The sequence below is a fragment of the Triplophysa dalaica genome, chromosome 4 (genome assembly GCF_015846415.1).
Source record: "Triplophysa dalaica isolate WHDGS20190420 chromosome 4, ASM1584641v1, whole genome shotgun sequence".
Taxonomy (NCBI): domain Eukaryota; kingdom Metazoa; phylum Chordata; class Actinopteri; order Cypriniformes; family Nemacheilidae; genus Triplophysa; species Triplophysa dalaica.
Window position 1 is genome coordinate 7313989 of NC_079545.1, and position 21688 is coordinate 7335676.

The 21688-nt window shown below is 41.3% G+C and overlaps 1 protein-coding gene across 1 annotated transcript in view; it reads left to right on the plus strand.

Moving 5' to 3' along the window:
• The first annotated feature begins 18785 nt into the window (after window positions 1–18785).
• LOC130419020 (neuronal migration protein doublecortin-like) overlaps window positions 18786–21688 on the plus strand; it is a 38324-nt gene continuing 35421 nt past the window's right edge. The window contains exon 1 of the mRNA XM_056745360.1: window positions 18786–18917. The gene's annotated coding sequence lies outside the window, so the exon portion shown is untranslated. The remainder of the gene's footprint in view (window positions 18918–21688) is intronic.

Here is a 21688-nt window from a genome sequence, read left to right on the forward strand (position 1 = left end):
ATGACTATCTAATTTAAACCGGTTCTTAAATTCTATGTTTTTTTTTAAAAGGTTAAAAACCTTGATCTTGATCTAGAATCTTGATCTAATATCTTTTATCCCAAAGACCAGATCCTGATTTTCAGAAGGAAAAAAAATCTAATTCAAGAGTTCTGGTAAAGATTATATAAGATATATCACTGATATTGTAGAAGTTCCAGTGCTGTTTACATTTTTTAGGATGTTCAGCCACCATGTAACCAAACTGCTTAAATTTAGACTGTACTATGTAGAAAGTTACCTGGTTCAAAAAATTTGAATGGTCCCAGCTGAAATTGCATTTATGGTGCCAGTGTTTCATAAAAAGGATTTTTGTTTGAACACATCAAAAGGTACATTTTACTGAGCAGTCCAGCACAATTTCTCTGTGGTCTGTTTGATCCTGATGTTTAAACAATCCCAGTGGACCACGAACACTTTGCTGTATTCTTTTGTAATCCATCTATGTCAATTTTTATATAAGTTTAAAGTGAATGTAGGACCCTGTCAGGTTTGGTGTCTCTGAAGTTTCAATTCACTGGTTACAAAGCATGTTTGCTGAGGTTTATTTCTGTGATGACGTAAGCACAGACTCACCTGCACAGGTTTTGGAAGCGTTCTTTCATGTACAGATTGTGTATTTGTGTCTGTTTTTTTTAAAGGAAATGTCTATGTCTACAAAGATGCTTCCTCTTAAGAAGGGACATTCCTCTTTGGAGGGACAAACATGGTAACAGAGGTTTAAAAAAAAATAATACTGTACATTCCATGAAAAACCCGCACAGACTAATCAAAGTATTCAACTTAATGATTGCTCTTATGTCTGTGGATGTTGAGATGTGTTGCCCCAAATATTTCAAAATTGTGTGTTCCTACAGTTCGTTAACAATCCACAAAATACAATTAATCTAAATTACACTTGTCTTGTAGTTTTCTTGATCTGTTTATTTCTGTGTGTGTGTTTGTGAGTGTACATGTGTTATGGTGAGTCATACTGCTTTTTAGCTCAAATGATTTGCTACATGCTTTTGCCAGGAAGTTCTATAATAGCTGGAAAAATCTGTTGGCATTCCAGTTGGTGACGGGTGAAATTACAGCATGTACCATCAGGGGCTTACTGGCCAGTGTTAACCAGTCAACCCTGTATCATCTTTTAATTCTTTCAAATCTTTTAATTGACAGCCCATAGTTGCTGAATAAATACAATCTAATGGAGACGATATTCTCATTCCACAAAACATGATACAAAAGTTGTATTGTCTGAGTTTTTATCAGAAGAGACTTTTTGATGCATATCTTTTCTTTAGGTTTAGGCCCGGTTTCACAGACAAGGCTTAAGGCTATAGTCCCAGACTAAAATTAATGTTTGCCCTGTCTTAACTGAATATTACTTGCCCAGAAATATCTTAAAACATATCAGTGACATTGATTTGTCTCTAGATGCACACCGGTAATGTATTCTTCTAAGGCATTTTTTATAAAAGCGACATAAATTCAACAAAGGAATAGTCCTGGCTTAAGCTAAACTGGATATACGTGTCTGTGTGATCCAGATGTGATCAACTTCCATATGATGATATATTTTCAAGTAAAAATAAATATTGAATGAGAAAAATAAAAGGCGTGTCTTGTTTTTCCCTTGCAAATTCATTGGTTTGAAAACAGACGGACAGCCGGAAAAGAAAGGGTTAATGGATGTTTTGCTTTGAAACTGATTTAGATAAAACTTGTTTCAACTTCATATTTTCTGAATTGACTTGTACAGATGAATTGCTCACCATGCATTAATAAAGTAAAATTTGATTTCCTGGGAACTACTGACTGCCTTGTTCACCTAACATGCAGGCAACAAAGCGCTGGTATTTTTATCCATAACTATGGGGCGGCTTACATTTCTTCTAAGTGATGCATAAATGTTCATCATCAACTAAAACAAGAGTTAAGAGCCATTCATGACTAGTGAAGCTGGTAAACACCTGCGTTAACAATGGCAGCAAGTGTTTAAATGAGGGATGGTTTCTTTTGCCATGCTAATTGCCTTTAATCTCAGTGAGGAGCTTTTATTCTGGACTAAATTAGAGTCTCTTAGACAGACCTGACATGCAGTCGGCCCGTCTCACACATGCACGCACATACACAAACACACACACACACACACACACAAACGAAAATGCCAGCCACGCAGCATGGGCACAGAAGATGGTAGGTATGGGGCAATGTTCCCATCAATGCCAGCACAAATTATAACACATCAAGGAGTCTGGAAAAAGATGCGGTTCAGATGCGTTACAATACTAATATAAAAGTTTTGAAAAGTATCCTGGAACTAGAAAGGAAAATTGTGACATCATAGGATTTTTGGATTGTGGTACAATTGTACTGTAAAACCAAGTTCCAAAAATATTGCTCTATGATACATGTATCGGATTGCTGTTGTTTCAGTTCAGTCTATGTTTATGGTATCTGTCCCTTTACAAATAAAACAAACTGAATGAAATGAAACAATTGCCCTTTTCATTCCGATCCAAACAAAATACACTATTACAATGCAATAATAGATCAAAGGAAATCCAGGTCATGTCTTTTTGTTAAGCTTTTCATCACTTTCTTTTTCATTTTTGTCATCATCAACATCCCGGCCTGCAAAACACACACAAAGAAACGCATTTAACCCTGAGTATTTTATACATTTCATTGAAAAGTGTTTAATACTATTGACTCCCTTCAGTAAATGAAAAAAGTTTGTAAAGGACTAGTTTTTCAAATGTAGAGTAATACCACACAAGACAAATTACCCTGGTCATTATTTAAAGGCACTTGAAGCCATCATCTACTGTGGTTAAAGGTGTGTATAAGGCGTGATGAGAAGGGGTATACGAACACTATAACACGTGACCTTGAGTGATTTATTGCTTTTATAAATTCAAACAGAATGACATTGTTCAGAAGAATAAGAGACATACCCATATTACCCATGGTGCAACTCTGCCTCAAGATGATGCAGTCACAAAATATGCAATAAGGCATGTGTGACGGGAGAAGCAATGACACATACACGAGGGGGTTATTCAGATGTGCCCCGGAGGGTATATTTATTTAAAGTCCCCGGGGGAGACGGAAGAAAACAAACAGCGGAAGCTTGCCTTCCGGGTTCCCAGGGTTTTCCGGGTATCTTTCTTCCGAGTGAGGTGGCGTTCTGCAGGGGTCGATGGTAGCTCCCTCGATGTGGGAACTTGCCGATCCTGTTTCTCTAGTTTCCTTCGGATTCTGGAAAAGAAAGATACCAGTTTAGAAGGTTGTCCGTATTGGAGACGTTGCTCACCTTCACTCCGTCTGCTTGGGCTCTTTATAGCCCTTTGTCTGAGAGCCTCTGATATCCGGCAGGTGTGAGGCTCTAATTCCTTCCGTCTCCATGGCGACGCTGATTGCACCAGGGGTGACTCGTCACATTCCCCCCCCCAAAGCGTCGACCTCGTCCGGTGGGCTGTCCTGTGGGGAGACTTCGGGAAGAACTTACATGTTGGGGGGGGGTTCCCTGACCGAGATGTCCATCCTGACCATAACCTCGACAGACCGTCTGCGTTGCCATGGGAGGTCCCGGCCCGATGTTTCACAATAAAGTGGTAGTCCTGGAGCGCCAGAAACCACCTTGTAACTCTGGTGTTGGTGTTCTTCGCCTTGGCCATCCACTGTAGTGGTGCATGGTCTGTGACCAAGGTAAAGCTTCGTCCCAGCAGATAATATCTTAGCTCCAGGACTGCCCACTTTATGGCCAGGGCCTCCCTTTCCACCGTAGCGTATCTGCTTTCGGCTGGAGTGAGCTTTCGGCTGATGTAAACTATGGGGTGTTCTGTCCCATCCTGGATTTGGGAAAGGACGGCTCCTAGTCCGGTGTCTGACGCATCGGTCTGGAGGGTGAAGGGGCAGCTGAAGTCCGGTGCTCGCAGGACTGGAGAGGACGACAGGGTCCGTTTCAGGGTCTGGAACGCTTCTTCCGTGGCAGGTGTCCATTTTACCTTCTCTGGCTGCCCCTTCCTGGTCAGGTCGGTCAGGGGACTGGCTATGGAAGAGAAGTTGGGAATAAAACACCTGTAATACCCGGCCAGTCCAAGGAAGGCACGTACCTGGGTTTTGTTGTTGGGTCGGGGGGCATCCCGAACTGCTTCAACCTTCTTTCTCTGGGGTTGGATGAGTCCTCCCCCGACCCTGTACCCCAGGTACTGGGCTTCGGCAAGTCCAAGGTGACACTTCTTTGGATTTGCCGTCAAGCCTGCCTTCCGGAGGTCCCTCAGCACTCTCCGTAATCTGTCTAAATGTTCGTCCCAGGACCCCGAGTGGATGACCAGATCATCTATATATGCAGCCGCATACTCTTGATGTGGGCGTAGTAAGATGTCCATCATCCTCTGAAATGTGGCAGGTGCCCCATGAAGACCGAATGGCAGCACTGTGTACTGCCAGTGACCTGAGGGCGTGCTGAACGCAGTTTTCTCCCGGGACTCCGGTGAGAGGGGCACCTGCCAATATCCTTTGGTTAGGTCCAGTGTTGTGATAAACCGAGCCTTTCCCAATCTGTCCAAGAGCTCATCCACCCGGGGCATCGGATAGCTGTCGAAGCTGGAGGTCTCGTTTAGCCGCCGAAAGTCGTTGCAGAACCGGAGAGTGCCGTCTGGTTTTGGGACCATCACAATAGGACTGGACCAGGGACTACGAGAGGGTTCTATTACTCCCATCTCTCTCATCCTGTTGATCTCCTCCTTTATAGCCAGTCGACGAGCCTCCGGGACCCGATAGGGCCGCTGTCTCACCACTACTCCCGGTGGTGTTCGGATCTCGTGCTGAATTATCCGAGTCTGCCCGGGCTTTTCTGAGAACACATCCTGGAATTGACTGACCAGGGCTTGTAGGTCGTTTCTCTGGACGGGGGACAGCTGTTCTCCCATCTGGACCACCGGTGGTTCGGACGCTGCAAATGCTGCCACCTGGGTGGGGGTGGCGATCCACTTTTTCAACAGATTTACGTGGTACAGCTGGTCCTCCCGTCGTCGTCCCGGCTGGCGGATCCGGTAGTTGACCGGCCCCACTCTTTCCAGGACGGTGTACGGGCCCTTCCACGACGCTAGGAATTTTGAAGTGGAGGTCGGCATTAATAGTAGCCATCTATCTCCAGGCTGGAATTCCCTAGGTTGAGCGGGCCGGTCATACCACCGCTGTTGGGCGCGCTGGGACTCTACGAGGTGTTCCTTCACGATCGGCATTACTCTATCAATACGGGCCCGCATCTGTTGGACCTGTTCTATTAAACTTCGATGTGGCGCCGGCTGATGTTCCCAGGCGTCTCTAGCCACATCCAAAAGCCCCCTGGGCTGTCGGCCGAAGAGGAGTTCAAAGGGAGTGAATCCTGTGGATGCCTGGGGCACCTCCCTGATCCCGAAGAGCACATAGGGTAGTAGCAGGTCCCAGTCGCGCCCATCCTCTGCTACTACTCGTCGGAGCATCCTCTTCACGGTCTGGTTGAATCTTTCTACCAGACCGTCCGTTTGGGGATGGTATACGGATGTCCGGAGTTGTTTCACCTTGAGTAGTTTGCAGAGGTCCGCCAGTAGCCGGGACATGAATGGTGTTCCCTGGTCAGTCAATATCTCCGTGGCAATGCCCACCCGACTGAAGAACAGGAACAGCTCTTTTGCGATCGCCTTCGCCGTTGCCTTCCTTAGCGGTATGGCCTCCGGATACCGTGTAGCGTAGTCTACTATGACCAGGATGTGTTCGTGTCCTCGGGCAGACTTCGGGAGCGGTCCTACCAGGTCCATCCCGATGCGCTCGAAGGGCACTTCGATCACTGGGAGAGGGATGAGTGGGCTGGGGGGAGGGCGTTGGGGAGATGTCTGTTGACAAGTTGGACAGGCCTGGCAGAACCTTTTGACTTCTGCTTCTAGGCCGGGCCAGTGGAACCTGTCTCGAATCCGTTGGATGGTGTTCGCGGCTCCCAGGTGTCCTGCCATCGGATGAGTGTGTGCCAGCTCCAAGATCGTCTCTGTCTTGGTCTTTGGCACTACCAGTAATAACTTTTCCTCCCCCCGCCTCAGTGCAGCACAGTAGAGCAGACCCTGCTTGACCACGAAGTGCGGAAGGGGGTGGGGAGGGGGTTGGTGATCTTTTCCATCGACCATCCGGACTTGCTTCCAGCAGTTTTGTAGTCGCGTGTCCTCCCGCTGTTCCCTTCCAAACGAACCCCCTCCAGTTATCTGTTGGAAAAGGTCAGAGAAAGGATTAAGGTTCTGACACTCACCCTCCCGCTCGCTCTCCGTCGCCATCAGGACAGGACGTTGACTCCGACCCTTGGGGGGACGATACTTCCTCTGGCGATCCCCTCGATTGGCCGGTCGTACGGAGGCAGCTAGCAACTGATCGAACCCGGGCCAATCCCGGCCTAGCAACATCGGTACTGGCAGGTCGTCCACGATCCCGATCTCCACCGTCCATGAGCCCGGGCCTGCGGCCACGGTCACCTGGCACGCCGGTACACTACGGGTGTCTCCATGGACACAGGTGATCGGGATGGTGGCCTTCCCACCGATACGCGGCCGGACGATCCCGGGTCGAACCAACGTTACAGAGCTGCCTGAATCCAGCGTCGCTGTGATGGGACGACCGTCGACCCGCACCGTTCGGCGTGGTGCTCCTGAAGGAACAGCCTGGTGCACTGCACAACCGGCCAACCACGCTGGGGGTCCGTGAGATGAGGGTTCAGTCGGCATTGGTTCGTCTAGAGGTGTTGCCACTCCGGGTCTGCTCACTGGCCTCGAAGCGCCCTCCGATTGTCGCCATGCCGGGGTATACCTCCGGGGGGGTGTCCCCGCTCTCTCCCTCACCTCCCGAGCGGCTGCGGCCTCCGCCAACTCCACCGCCTCGACTACATCTCGGATACTGGTAGGTCCGCGCATGCCGACAATGGTCCGGAAGCGTCGGGGAAGGGCTCTTAGCAGCTTGTCAACAACGACTTTTTCGGCTACCTGGGTGGCTGATGGTTCTTCGGACAGTAGCCACAAGTGTCCCAGTCGCGTCAGTTGGGCGGCCTGTGCCCTCACCGGTACCTGTTCCTCGTAGGTCCACTGGTGAAACTGCTGGGCCGCGCTGATGGGGGACAATCCAACTCGGGCCAGTATTTCCCTTTTGAGGGCCTCGTAGTCATCGTTAGCTGGGGGTAGTAAGGAATAGTAGGCCCGTTGGGCTTCACCTGACAACAGCGGGGCTAGGATTTTTGCCCACTCGGCCTTGTCCCATAACTCTCGTGTCGCTACGACCTCAAAGGTATGGAGGTACGCCTCAATATCGTCTTGGACCGTCAGCTTCGTAAGAAGTTGGTGAGCTGTGGCCTTGGCATCCGGTAACGGTGTCCTCGCCATCGTGGCCTCTCTGAGCATGCCTAGGACTTGGTCCGTGTGCTCTTGCCGTTGGGTCAGCTGCTCTGTGCATCTTTGTTGACGCGTCGCAACTTCGGCCAACCGGCGAATAATTTCCTCCATTATCAGAGGGAGAGAGAGAGTTAGGGTCCACCGGCAAATCTGAAACCCAAAAGAAGGAAGGGAAAAAAAAAATAATAATAAAAAAAACCTCGGTATGTATCAAAGCTTGTCACAGCGCCCGCATTCTCCACCAGTTGTGACGGGAGAAGCAATGACACATACACGAGGGGGTTATTCAGATGTGCCCCGGAGGGTATATTTATTTAAAGTCCCCGGGGGAGACGGAAGAAAACAAACAGCGGAAGCTTGCCTTCCGGGTTCCCAGGGTTTTCCGGGTATCTTTCTTCCGAGTGAGGTGGCGTTCTGCAGGGGTCGATGGTAGCTCCCTCGATGTGGGAACTTGCCGATCCTGTTTCTCTAGTTTCCTTCGGATTCTGGAAAAGAAAGATACCAGTTTAGAAGGTTGTCCGTATTGGAGACGTTGCTCACCTTCACTCCGTCTGCTTGGGCTCTTTATAGCCCTTTGTCTGAGAGCCTCTGATATCCGGCAGGTGTGAGGCTCTAATTCCTTCCGTCTCCATGGCGACGCTGATTGCACCAGGGGTGACTCGTCACAGCATGATAAGTGAACAGAGCTGTTGATATGTCTATGGTTTATTATAATTATTGCTCATATAGGTTAGGCTTGGAGTGATACCTCATGCCCCTTGTTGAGAAGACACGTGCTTTTCCTGTTCTTATATACAGTGCCGGAAAAATAATTCTGTAGACTGCCATTAAAGGAGAGACAAGGTATCTTAGGACCAGATCTCATACTATTGAGTAGACAGAATGCCCAGAATTTCCTAGAATACACTTTCAACCAGCTTTGCATTCACCTACAAACTTTAGCAACATTATAAAAACCCTTAGACCACAGTAGCAACATATAAATTAACTGGACTGCGACAAAGTGCTAAGACAAAGAGTTTAAATAATCATGTGTAAAGAGACTTTTGGTCATAACACACGGTGGACACATATACTGTAAATGGTATTTTCGAATCTATCCTGTCAGCATGAGCTGGTTATCATTTGGAAAATGACTCATTGTACTCATCTAACAGCGTGTCCACCAGCATATGTGTATAAGCGGTAAAGTGTAACTTGGACCAAGAATATGATAGTTAAGCAGCTGGCATATAGGCTATTTAATCATGTTAATATGATGTTAGTTCCTTAGGGAACATTGTTTGCCTCATTTGAAAGTTGCTTGGGATAAAAGCGTCTGGTAAAAAGCTAAATGACTAAATGCAAATGTTAATGTAAGCACAAACAAGTGTCCTTGCAGAGAAATCACAGGTGTTCAGAACATTAAATACAGACATTTTCTACTTACCCTTGACACTCAAATGGTGTCCAAATCGGGCATGTTTAACTTAATTTTGAATGCTATCTATATTATTTGAATATTCTTATATTTTGTTTTAGCATATTAAGGCAACATACACAACAAACTTGTTTTTTTTTCTAAATTGGTTTGTTTCAAAAGTGCACAAAACTTCTTGGTTTCATATTTGGTTAAATATTTTATAACATTCCTACATATCAACGCGTGCTAAATTTCAAATACGGTGTAATTTAATAAATATTTCAGTTGAACATTAAACGTTTAATAACAGCATTGGGTATTGTGCAAATTAATAATTATAATACATTCTGACATAGCCCCCCTCTGCTTGCCAAAAATGACACTGTGCATTTGTTTCAATGAACACTTCACATTAGGAGGCACTTTCTATTCCACCACGTGGACTGTGAAATGTCGGTGTAACTTCTTGCCACTACTGTAATCAAATCTTTCACCGAATATGATGGAAATCTCTACATGTGTTACATGCATTATATATGAGGTTTTTATAATGCCATGTGCAGATGGAATATTGAATTGATTTTAAGTGGCATCACTTGTCCTGTCTGCCATATGGGGGTTCCACAGGCCCTGCAGCGAGTGGTGTACACCTGACTGAGCGCCACTGCGTCTGGGTCAGCTGGTCTGTGTTAGTGCCATGTCACATTGGATGTCTTCCTATTTCCCGTTTGCCCCCCCTTTGTCTTCCATTCTCTCTAACTTTCTTCTATTCCTCTTTCTTTCCCCAGACATCTGCTACTGCCTCTTATCACCTGTTTATAAAAATTCCTTTACCAGTTTGATTTCAAATATCAACATTGCTAAATGCACATTACATTTACATTACACTTATCAGACGCTTTTATCGACTTACAAATGAGGTGAACAACAAAAGCAATCAGAAACAACACAAGGACAGCAATGCATAAGTGCAATCAAACTGATCTCAGTAATCGCATTTTAGGAAGCTAAGTACCCACAAAATGTTTTAAGGAAAGAAAAAGAAGAAAAGAAATAGAAGTCTGTATTACGGTGAAGGGTCAGGTGTTGGCAGAAGAGATGTGTTTTTAGCCGATTCCTCAAGATGTATACAGAATATGCTGATCTTGAAGCAACAGGCAGATCATTCCATAATCATGGAACAGATCCAGAGAAGGTACACCTTGAGGTTTTCATTTGCTTTACATTTAATTCTATTTCTAAGAGAAACAGATGAGATATTATTGAGATTTGTAAGTAATCTGTATTTATCTTTCTTATAGGGTATATGTCGAATGTCACGTGACTAAACCGGTAAATTTCACCACTTGTAGGAAATAGTCTAATAACAGTATTAAGTATTTGGGATATCTATGGGTTTTTTGCGTTTTGTATTATTTTAATATGCAAATGTACATGTATGTTAGAATAAAAAAACGTTTAGATACAGTATCAACCTGTTTATGTCATGGGTGATGTGATGTCATGTGATGGGCATCAATTTTAATAATCTTTGGTGGGTAATTAAAAGACATTTTGAGTAAAACGGCTCTTTAATGAAGCGCATATTTAAAAGATGAGACTTGTTTTCCGGTTTCTGCATGTGACATTATTATCCCCTATTGGGGAACTCAAGCCATATCTTGAGAACAGAAAAGAATATAAATAAGACCTTGGGGTGGACTCTTGGTTTTAACTATAAAAGTCTTCTTTCTCTTTTAGAAGGCAACAGCTGTAGAAGTGTAATTGAGATTGTGGTCAGTTTGAATCAGAGTAATGTGTGATATCAGCAGAGAATGTGAAGACAGCTGAGGATTGAAGAGGGAGAGAGAGGCATTCAAAAACAGGCTGCCCCACCCGGAAGCACCAACAGAGACCCTTTGGATCCATTCAAGAACTCTTGATTTTTCTTGCTGAAAAGCTTTCTGGTTTTGTAAGGAATGGAAGAAGACAATCAAAAATGATTGCTTTTCATAATGTACATAGTTCCAAAGCAGCTTTACAGGAGAAAAACAGAAAAACACAGAAAAGGTAAAACACAGCACAGCGAATGGTGTTTATAGAACAAGAAAGGGTTAGTGGAACCCAAACTCCAATGATAAATAAATGGAGAAAAAACCTACGCAGAAACCAATCTCAGCCGGGAGGGCCAGGTCCCCTCTGACATGTCACAGCTGTGCTCAGTGACTTTGATTAACAGTTACTGAGTAAATGTTTATGAAAAATAGGGAGAGCTTATTAGTTGTGATTTAGGAAATGTATTCATTGAAACTGTTTAGGTATAATTTTTGTCTTATTTTGTAATTGATTTCAGACAAAAAAGGAATGTTATAAGCAGGAAAATAGTAATAATGTAACTGAGTGCAGCCATAACTTCAAACTACTGTCATGTGATGAAGGACTAAAAGATGAAGTTATCAGGAAATAACCAAACAATTCCATTTAACTCACTTGAATGAACATTGTAATTTTGACTCCTGAACATGTTTAAAATTGCTCATGTGACACCCCTTTTCATCTCTCTCCACTGACTACCCGTTGAAGCCCGTATCAGATTCAAGTCACTAATGCTTGCCTAAAGGACTACCACTGGATCTGTACCGGCATACTTTCACACCCTACTACATCCCATCAAGAACCCTGCGTTCAGCAAACCAGCGGCGTCTTGTATTGCCTTCTCATAAGGGCAGTAAATCGCTTTCCCGCTCATTCTGCTTCACAACTTCTTCCTGGTGGAACATTCTTCCTTACTCAGTCCGGTCAGCCACATCTCTGACAACATTCAAAAAACTACTTAAAACACATCTCTTCTGTGAATATTGAGAAACAATTTAGAAGAAAAAAACACTAACCCTCTCTCTTTCTCTCAACACGTATCGGTCTAACTTTTGCTGAAACTGGTAATTTTATATTAGCACCTATTGTGTTATTGCTCCTGTATGACATATCGCTTATTGCTCCCTGAACTCTCTGTATGTCGCTTTTGATAAAAGCGTCTGCTAAATGACTAAATGTAAATGTATAAAGTAGCCTTCCATAGGGACTCAATGACAAAAAGTGACAAATCTTAAACAATTATTTATTTAGACATTGAGATGTCACAAAACAATTTGCATGCATAAAGGCTTGAATATGTCCAGAGTATGTATGCATTATGTTCTTATTGTTTTCCTTTTGTACCATTACAGGCAAAACAAGAAAAGATTAAATAATTGAGCCTCATTAGAAGGGATGGGGATAATGTGCTTTCATGTGTCAAGCAAAGGCAAATCCCTTTTCTTTTGAATATTTTTGTCCTTGTGGTGTGTAAGTGCATGACCCAATTCTGAATCATTGAGTCAGGAACTGAGTCGGCGGTTGGTGCGCTGACATATAGCCCTAGTATGCTCACGGTGACCCGAGTACGATTCACGTATCGTGTGGTCCTTTGCCAATCCTGCTCCCCTATCTCTTCTAAGCACTTTCCTGTCAGCTCTCCACACAATAAAGGCAAAAAGCCCATTAAAAAAAGTCACAAACCAGTTCACTTCTATCTCAAGTAGGCCTTTGACAGACACAAATCTGGCCTTGGTGCTTTGAGGTCATATATCTCACCAACATAACATTAGTCTCCTCCCATTAAACTATGCATTCTATTGACTCACAGTGATGTCACAGGTTCTGTGTTGTTGAAGTATGCTGGCATTAATGTTAATCAGGTGTTATTGTGAAATGTAACCATGCTTCAACAGTATAGAATTCCTAGTGACTGTGCCAGCTGTGGCAGGAACCCAATTGTTTTATGTAATTCAAAAACTATAGTTGTCACTAAAGTGTTTGTGTAATATAGAAAGGTTGTAACATCACATATAGATGGATAATCCTTTACATTATCTGTTTGACACCAGTCTCACATCACAGGACTTGTGTTTACTCAATGCAATGGTCCAAATCTTTGATTCTTTGCAGAGGTCATGAATCTATACAACACGCGATGAATGACTTTGTGTCCCTTGACCCATAGTAGCTTTCACAGTTAAACACAATCTTCAAAGGAAAATTAAAGAACAGAGATGTGTTTGCATTGTGTGCATTTGTGTTGCCATGTGTTTTGTCTGTCCCAGCCATGGTTGAGTTGGTAGTCAAAAAATGTCATCGGTTACTAATTACAAATGACTTTTTTATTGAAATATTACTAGTAATTGTTAACGGGTAATTCAATTTCTCATCACCTATGAATTTTCAAACTCAACCAGACAAAAGGATAGGCAGCAATTTGCATTTAAAAATGCATATGAAAGAATTGTCAATTGTAAAATCAATTGTTATAAATTTAATAACATGGTAACTTTTGTTGTTGCACACCAACCTCTTGTTATTAATTCATGCTATGTTGCTGAGTCAAATTCTTTAAATGGCTCGTTTAATGTGGTGGACAGTCAGATATTCTTGTAAAAGAATTGAACTTTGATACTAATCTAAAAGTGGGTAAAACTTTACATTTACAATAAGGTTGTATTTCATAACATTAATGAATGCCTTAGCTAATATGAACTATAACAATGAGCTATAATATTGCTGCGGTTATAATTATTCTAATTTCATTTCAATTCAAGCATTTTCAAATACATTTTCATTCTGTTATTTTCTTTCATTTATAATTTCAAAGGGTGTAACAATTGTTAACATAATTTAATTTACAGTTATTATTATTGTAAAGTGTCACCTGAAAGTGATAATAAACTGAATTTGTCAAACATAACTCATACAAGGCAACATGGATTAGTTATACGGAAGTGCTGTGTTATTGAATCTACTAAATTGAAAGGGAAACTTTACTTGGAAGGGGAATGAATATACAGTATTTAACAAGTAACAACATTTCAAAACACTAGCTGTAATAAGATAAGACATTCCATATTGTGTCATTGTAGTCACATTTGAATGGCACATTTAAAGGCAAAGTAAGCCCTATTACATGTTACTATAAATTCACCATTGGTGCTTTATTGCTTTTTTACAACAGGTGGGACATAATAAGCATTTCTTTATAAAAAAAGATTTTAGATTTTCTTAAATAAAGTTGACAATTAGCTCTGAAAAAATGGTCAGCTTACAGAGAAGGTCATAGTTCTGCCATATTGTGAATAAAGTACCGCTAATCGGCATCAAGAACCAACATGATTAGATTTATAATGAAAAATAAATATCTAATTACTGAAACGCTTACACTTTAATTATGTTCATGTATATAATGTGTCTTTATGAAGGATACAAAAACACTGACTGACCTTGTACATTCTGGCATTGAAAAGAAGGAAAATTGAAGCTAGGGTATAAATTCAGTACCTTTATACTTTTCATATTCTGCAATATATTGTACCTTTACATTAACATTTAGTAATTTAGCAGACGCTGTTATCCAAAGCGACTTACAGATGAGATAAACAATGGAAGCAATTCGAAAAAAAGGACAACATAAAGCATAAGTGTAATAAAACAACAGTCTCATATAGCCTACCACAGTATACAAAGCTAAGTTTTTTTTAAAGAGCAGAAAAGAGATAGAATTCAGAACTGACGGTCAGGTGCTGACGGAAGAGATGTGTTTTCAGGCGATTCTTAGAGATGGCTACAGAATCTGCTTATCTTGTAGCAGCGGACAGATCATTCCACAGATGTGGAACCGATCCAGAGAAGGTATGTGAGAGAGTTTTTTGCCTTTTTTGGATGGCACCACAAGACGTCGTTTGTTTGCGGAGCGTAGGGATCTGGTGGGTGCATTAGTCTGCATTAGCGAGTGAAGATAAGGGGGTGCCAAATCAGTGGTGGTTTTGTAGAAAAGAAATCGAGTCTTGAATTTGTTGCGTGTGACTATAGGGAGCCAATGTAATTTAATGAAGAGAGGAGTGACGTGAGCTCTCTTCAGTTCATTGCAGACCGCTCTTGCCACTGCATTCTGGATCATCTGTAGAGGTTTGGTTGTGTTGGAAGTCCAGCCGGTAGCGCATTCTTGTAGTCCAGTATGGACAGAACAAGAGCCTGGACAAGGACTTGTGTAACATGCTTGGATAGGAAAGATCTAATTTTCCAAATATTGTAGAGGATGAATCTACAGGACCGAGTGGTGCTGGCCACATGATCTGTGAAGTTAAGCTGGTAATCAACCACCACTCCCAGGTTTCTGGCCGTTCTGTAAGATGTTATGGTTGATGAGTCCAGTTGAATGGAAAAGTTCTGATGAATCTTCGTGTAGGCCGGGATTACAAGCAGTTCTGTTTTTGCAGGGTTCAGCTTCAGGTGATGGTCCTTCATACAGAGCGAAATGTCGGCTAGCCATGCTGAAATGCGTGCAGAAACAGTCGGATCATCAGGCTGAAATGACTGGTGGAGTTGTGTATCATCCGCATAGCAGTAATAGGAAAAGCCATGTTTCCGAATGACGGAGCATAGGGATGTCATGTCTACAGAAAATTGCACAGACCAAGCACTGATCCCTGAGGCACCCCTGTGTCGAGATGTCGGGACTCACCTCTCCAGAATACTTAAAAAAACTGAGAGGGAAGACCTGAACCATTGCAGCACCATTCCAGAGACACCCATAGCCTTGAGGTTCAACAGGAGGATGTGGTGGTTAACGGTGTCAAAGTCTGTAGTAGGATGTGACCTTCTACATTTCCGCAGTGTGCAGTACACAATTAGGCCTAACATACTATCAGTTTAATTTCCATCAATTAAGGAATCGTAAGCAATATCAATATTTACCACTAAAATCTAGGCCTATATACATCATTTTCTAATTTCTTTCTCAGCTAACGTTTTTATTATAATTAGATCAAAAGTACAAAACAACATAATGTTAAACGTAAACATTCATGCAAAGAGGCAATGAGACTCAAAAGATTACTTTGCTTTTTATAGAAGGCCTATTCACCTTATTTTTGAATGTGGAAATAAACAATGTGACGTACTTCCTTTTTGTCTTGAGACTTCTGTTTCAGTAAAAGGTTTTATGAGGTATTGAGTCCCCTCTCGAATTCGGTCCCCTTTAGGACACAGAGTGAGTCTATTGGCTCATTTGGCTGAAAGAACGTCTATTTGGGTACTCTTCTAGTGCCTGATTCCAATACTTGCATTAAGTGCTTGCTATGCTAGTATGTATATGAGGCTATAGTGAAATCAAACAAATCTTGTTCTTACTGTTTTAGTTAGCGTACATATCAACTTGCATACTACGTGGTTAGCTAGGGCTTGAGAAAAAGAGCTAGCCCTAGCACTTACCGGACATTCACAAAAATGTGAATTTTTTACCAGTCAGGGTCCTATTGGGGACCGAATTCGAGGGGGAACTCGATACCTCATGACCAGTGTTGCCAGATTGGGCGGGTTACCGCCCAATTGGGCTCCTTTTGGTCACGTCCGACCGCAAAAAAAAGCATTGGGCGGGTCTTTAAAATTTGGGCTGGTTTTTGATGCAACAGGCGGGTTTTTATATTTGACTATAAACAGTATTCTTTATTATTTTTTTAATGAAAACTAACTATAAAATAAATTATATAATGTAGGATGATGTTTAAATTAGGTATGGTTCAGGTTAGCCAATAAGGTTCAGGGGAATCCTGTCCAATCAGATGTACAATTCTGATGTTTGATCATTTCTGAAACGTAATAGCTGATATAGTGTCTAGTGACGATTCAGTGTATCATTCAGTCATTATTTTATTTAAAATTAAAAGAAGGAAAAAACGAGAATTCATGTTGATTCGCCTAGTGGTCTAGAAGTTAAATAATAATAATAATTTTAATAATGATAATATAAAAAAAATAATTAGTTGGTAATTAAGCAAAAATTTGTAAGTAGCCTACTAATACAAAAAGAAAATTATAAAGAAATGATTTGAGAATTGGCCTATTAGAAAAGAACTGTAGTTCTGACAATAGTAGCACAAGAACAATAAAAAATGTTGTCCCCCTTCTGAGATTTCCGATGTAGACCTTGTGTTTTATTAAAATAATCATTTATATATATAAAAAAAAAAGATGCACTGGATATACTTGGGGCGAGCCTGGTGCTCTCCAATGTGCGATTTGTTGGTCTGGTTGTTTATTAAGAAAAAAAATGGTGTGTTTTATTCTATAACAGTTTTAAAAACAGTATGTATTTTGGGCTGGTATTTTTTTAAATGGGCGGGTTTTAAGCTGTAGTTGGGCTGGAAATCTTTAGTCCAATCTGGCAACACTGCTCATGACACCGCCAGGTGGAAGACAATGGAAGTGGTGTCAGTTGATGATGGGTCTTCGATGCGCAGCTAAGTTATTAAATCACAGAGACATAACTTTACGTCGGTCAAAATTTGTACTCGACAGACCATGAATCCGCTTTTCTAAAGCAGATGTCCCAGTCAAAGTGGAGCAAACATTCCTTCATCCTTACAACTAATAATGAAGAATGGAGACGGCTGGTCGCTCTTGTATCGCAGGTCTCCACCGAGTTGCAGCATCCATCACAACTTTCTAAAAACATACTAACCAATAACTGTCAGTTTACATATCTATTAAATAAGAAATATTTCATGTTGTTCATTCTCTCCCTTGCTTACTTCAGATTTAATTCTCCTAGTTACATGACATGGTAATCTGACTATCAGTAAAGTTACTGTCTAGCGTTTTTAAAGGGGTCATTTGACTCAGCTAAAACTAATTTTATTGTTTACTTTAGATGTAATACAATGTGTATACACGAATTAAGGTTAAAAAGCGCTGTATTTTCAACATACTGTGCATGTTTGTATCTCCTCTTTGCTCCGCCTCTCTGAAACCCCACCTTACTTGCGCATACATTTGGGCGATCTTAGTCAAATCATACCACAAAGTGACGTACAGGCGTGGGGGTGTGGTTACACGAGGCGTTTCAGGCAGGTCTGGGTTCGCATTCTCTTTAAGATAGAAAGCATCTTTTGTTTCCACACTTAACTTTTTGCAATTCTACGTGTCTAATACATGCATGGGCTACTTATAACACACCACAGACACAGAATGTATTTTCGCCATATGATCCCTTTACATGTGCTTATGATAAAGCGTCTGCTAGAATATGAAAAATGTAATGACGGGGCAAGTCGTGCATCTGCGATCCTCTGGCTGGTAACGTTAAGTTTGCTTTAGCCTGTTAAGTTTTAAATATCTAAATACATATAAAGTGCTGACAGCTTAGTTTAAACTTCTGCTAATATTGATATTCCACTATTTGTATACTGTTAATTTAGTTGTGCTCAATATGAAGAGTTTGGTTCCAAAATGAGATAACTCATGTTTTTATTGTGCGAGTTAGCTGTTTTTAGGTATAATGGCGGCAGTTTGATTGATATTAATTGGAATGCACAATAAAAAAACATGATTATATCATTTTGGCACCAAACACTTCATATGTTTTGTTTATATGTAATCTATGATATATAATGATAATTTTCCACTTTTATTGACTCTCTCCCCATACATCCCTGCCTTTGAACGATCTTTATTAGCCTTTGTTGTCAAGAAGGTAAATTGTCCAGGAGAAAGGGCACCCAGTAGGCTAAATTAATGAATAATGAATGCAAATCATAAGGCGCGAGACATCCAGATTCCTCTCTGGTGCGAGAATTATGATCAAAACAAATGTAGACCTTTTTTTTTGGCAACCTATAACTGCACACATTAAGCGTGTACCTTTGGGTCCCATAATAAATGAGGTGAATTGCCGAAGCATTCTGCAGTTCGGCTACCTCATTGTGCAGTCATCTTTTTATCTTATACAAAGCCAATAGCGTCTTTAACTGCGGTACATTCAAATAGGGTGCGTTCACGACTCATTACCAGTAAATGAACTCATAAAAGGAGATTTTTCTGTATGCAACCTGCACTAGGCGTTGACTGTAATCAGTGGGTGTGGAATTGGGCGGCGTTAGGACCGCGCAGAACGCCGGTAGGGAAACATCGCAGGCAGAACAGCAGCTGTAGCGGCAGACAAAGACACGGAGCACAGCTCGATCCTGCAGCATCCACACCCACCCACACACACTACACACAGCACCGCTACGCTGGTAAGTCAAAGACCGGTATACTTTTATTTTAGAAGACAAGCATGTTGTAAAGGTCTAAACACATTTGTTCTAGTTTATGATGATATTATTCTGGCGTTTAATGAATTAGTTTATGCATACAAGTATTTGACTTGGTAGTATTAGATTGGTTGTTGGTAGATAAACGTAGGTGGTTGAAGACAACTCTGACATATACAAATAATGTTGTATGAAAAGGCATTTTGTTACTGAATTAATTTATTCTTTAAATAAATGAGATGTAAAGTTTTATTCTTAAGTTATTTATATGAAACAATTTGTCATACTAAAAATCCATAGGAATGCTTGCCTATTAGAATGTCTATTCATTTAAATTATAATTTGTGTAACTGTAACCTTTATTGTAGCCCTATTGGTATAGTATTGGAATAATGCCAATCTACTACCTAAAGGAAATCACATGTGATAAACTGTAAGTTTTAAGATCCACAATTTTCCAAATTATGTAGCTCAGAATTATTTATCGGAGTATACTTTTATCTCACTATATCTTATTGAAACTGAGATAGTAAATGGTAAAATGGTAGAGTACTTCTTTACACTCAGTGGGTTGCGGTCTGTATGTGTGCAGTAGTAGACTCATCCTGAATTTGCTGTAGTGCAGCATGTGCCAAAGGGACACAATGGAACAGGCTGACTCTGGGTGGATGGGTCGTTGTATGAGGGAGAGAGGGGCATACTGACTTGCACTTGGAGACCATTTGCTGTTTCCTATGACTGATTTCATTCCACTCATTGTGTGTGATTTACTGTGGGATGTGGTAGTGAACTCCACACAATTCAGCTCAGGGAGGTGTGTGACATCATCATTTTCGACCACCCTAAAACTCATCAATAGTTCATCTTTTTGTCATCTGTGCTTACTTTTTTGGTGTTCGCCCTTAAAAAAACAACACTCTGGTTCGTTGACATTAATACTGTGGACGGTATAACATCATGGCTATACAATAGAATACAAATTCATTTAAGTAAGAGTTTGCCGTTTTATTTTAGCTTTTTTACTGAAAATGTCTAAGCTTCTGTTTTCGAGTAAAGAAATGTGGATGGGGACTGGGAGATGTCAAGTTCCAAATATGACAAGTATCAATAAAAAAGCACCACAAAAAGTAATCAAGAAAATAAAAGGGATAGTACACCTTAAAAATAAAATAATCTGTTTTAATTTATTCACATTCAAGTTGTTCCTTACCTGTGTAAATTGTGTTGTTCTGCTGAACACAGAAAAATATAAAAAAAAAGGTTTGTAACCAAACATTTCTGGGGCACCATTGACTTCCATAGTAGGAGAAAAACTACTTTGCTAGTCAATGGTGCCCCAGAACTGTTTATATTAGAACAATTTGAGGGTGAGTAAATGATAACAGAATTCTCATTTTTGGTTGAACTACGCCTAATATGTGCTACTCTAAATTTGATGAAGCCATACAACACCATTTACGGAGCAAAATACACCTTTTTATGTCGCATTTGAGCTTGACAGTACCAGTCCTTGTGCAATTTTGTTATAATGAAAATAGCAGGTAACATATTCAGCAAAATTCTACTTTGTGTTCTATGGACGAAATGAAGCCCTACTGGTTTGCAACAACATAAGTAAATGATGACAACATAAGGTTATACGCATTTAATAGCAGTAGGGTTGGTGTCTCTAATAACTGTCATGAACTAGAAACACGCCTAGATGATGCTACACGTCTTGCTGAGTCAGTGGGCTTCAGTTGTGTTGTGTGAATGTTTGATTCATTTCTGCCCGTCATGTGTAGCCTTTGTGTCAGCTGTGGAGCAGACCAAATTCCCCTCTGCATCACTGATGGCAATAAAAAGCACTCAAGGTGTGCAGTCTGGCTACAATTAAGATGTAATCCCTCTTTTTTTTGCTATTACAGAGAGACATGTGTGGCAGGATTAGACATTAACAGACCTATAAATCTGCAGTGATGCAGAACGGGGATGGCCACCTCAAACACACACACACAAATGGGGCGTTGCCTCAACACATAATATACGTTTTAAAAAATTTGCCTTAATGTTTGATTGTACATCACTTTTAAAATTCGTACAGCTTTATGTGTTTGCCGTGCCCCATGTCTTTGTTTACTGCTTTTTCAGAATTATTGTAAGCGTGTGTGTTGTGTGTGTTCTAAGGTGAGACGATGAGAGGTAGTAGCCAGGCCATAATTGGAAAAGCTGCTCTGATCCCCTCTGGCAGTCACACTGGACACAGGCCCAGGTCTAAAAGCCACAGATCGCCCTGTTGGCAAGACAACCACAGAGCATCATTGTGCTCACTGCTTACAACAAATGCATAAAAGCTTCTATCCATGAAAAATCGCTGATGTTGAAAACATTTTAAAATCTAACATACAATTTTAATCATTAATAATTCTGGTGCTTGCTACAAGCTATTTTTTGAACTGTTGTTCAGAAATTTTTGGCATTTGAACAAACCCGTAACCCAACTTTCAATAAATGGTTTATCAAATCTTGTAGCTTGTTAAAGAATGCAATGTTTTAAAAAGAATGAACACATGAATCATTTCACATCGCAAATAATGAAAAGGATGAACCTTTTTTGCTTTTTGACTCATCCTCGCAAGATCAAGTACCTCTTTCAGAAAAGCAAAAATCTGTTTTGCATTTTTACTTTGAGGCAAGATCATGTGATCGTCCTTTGTTTGAGAGTAGCATTGTGTTAATAGACAGTATAAAAAACAAACCTCTTTTTCCTCCAC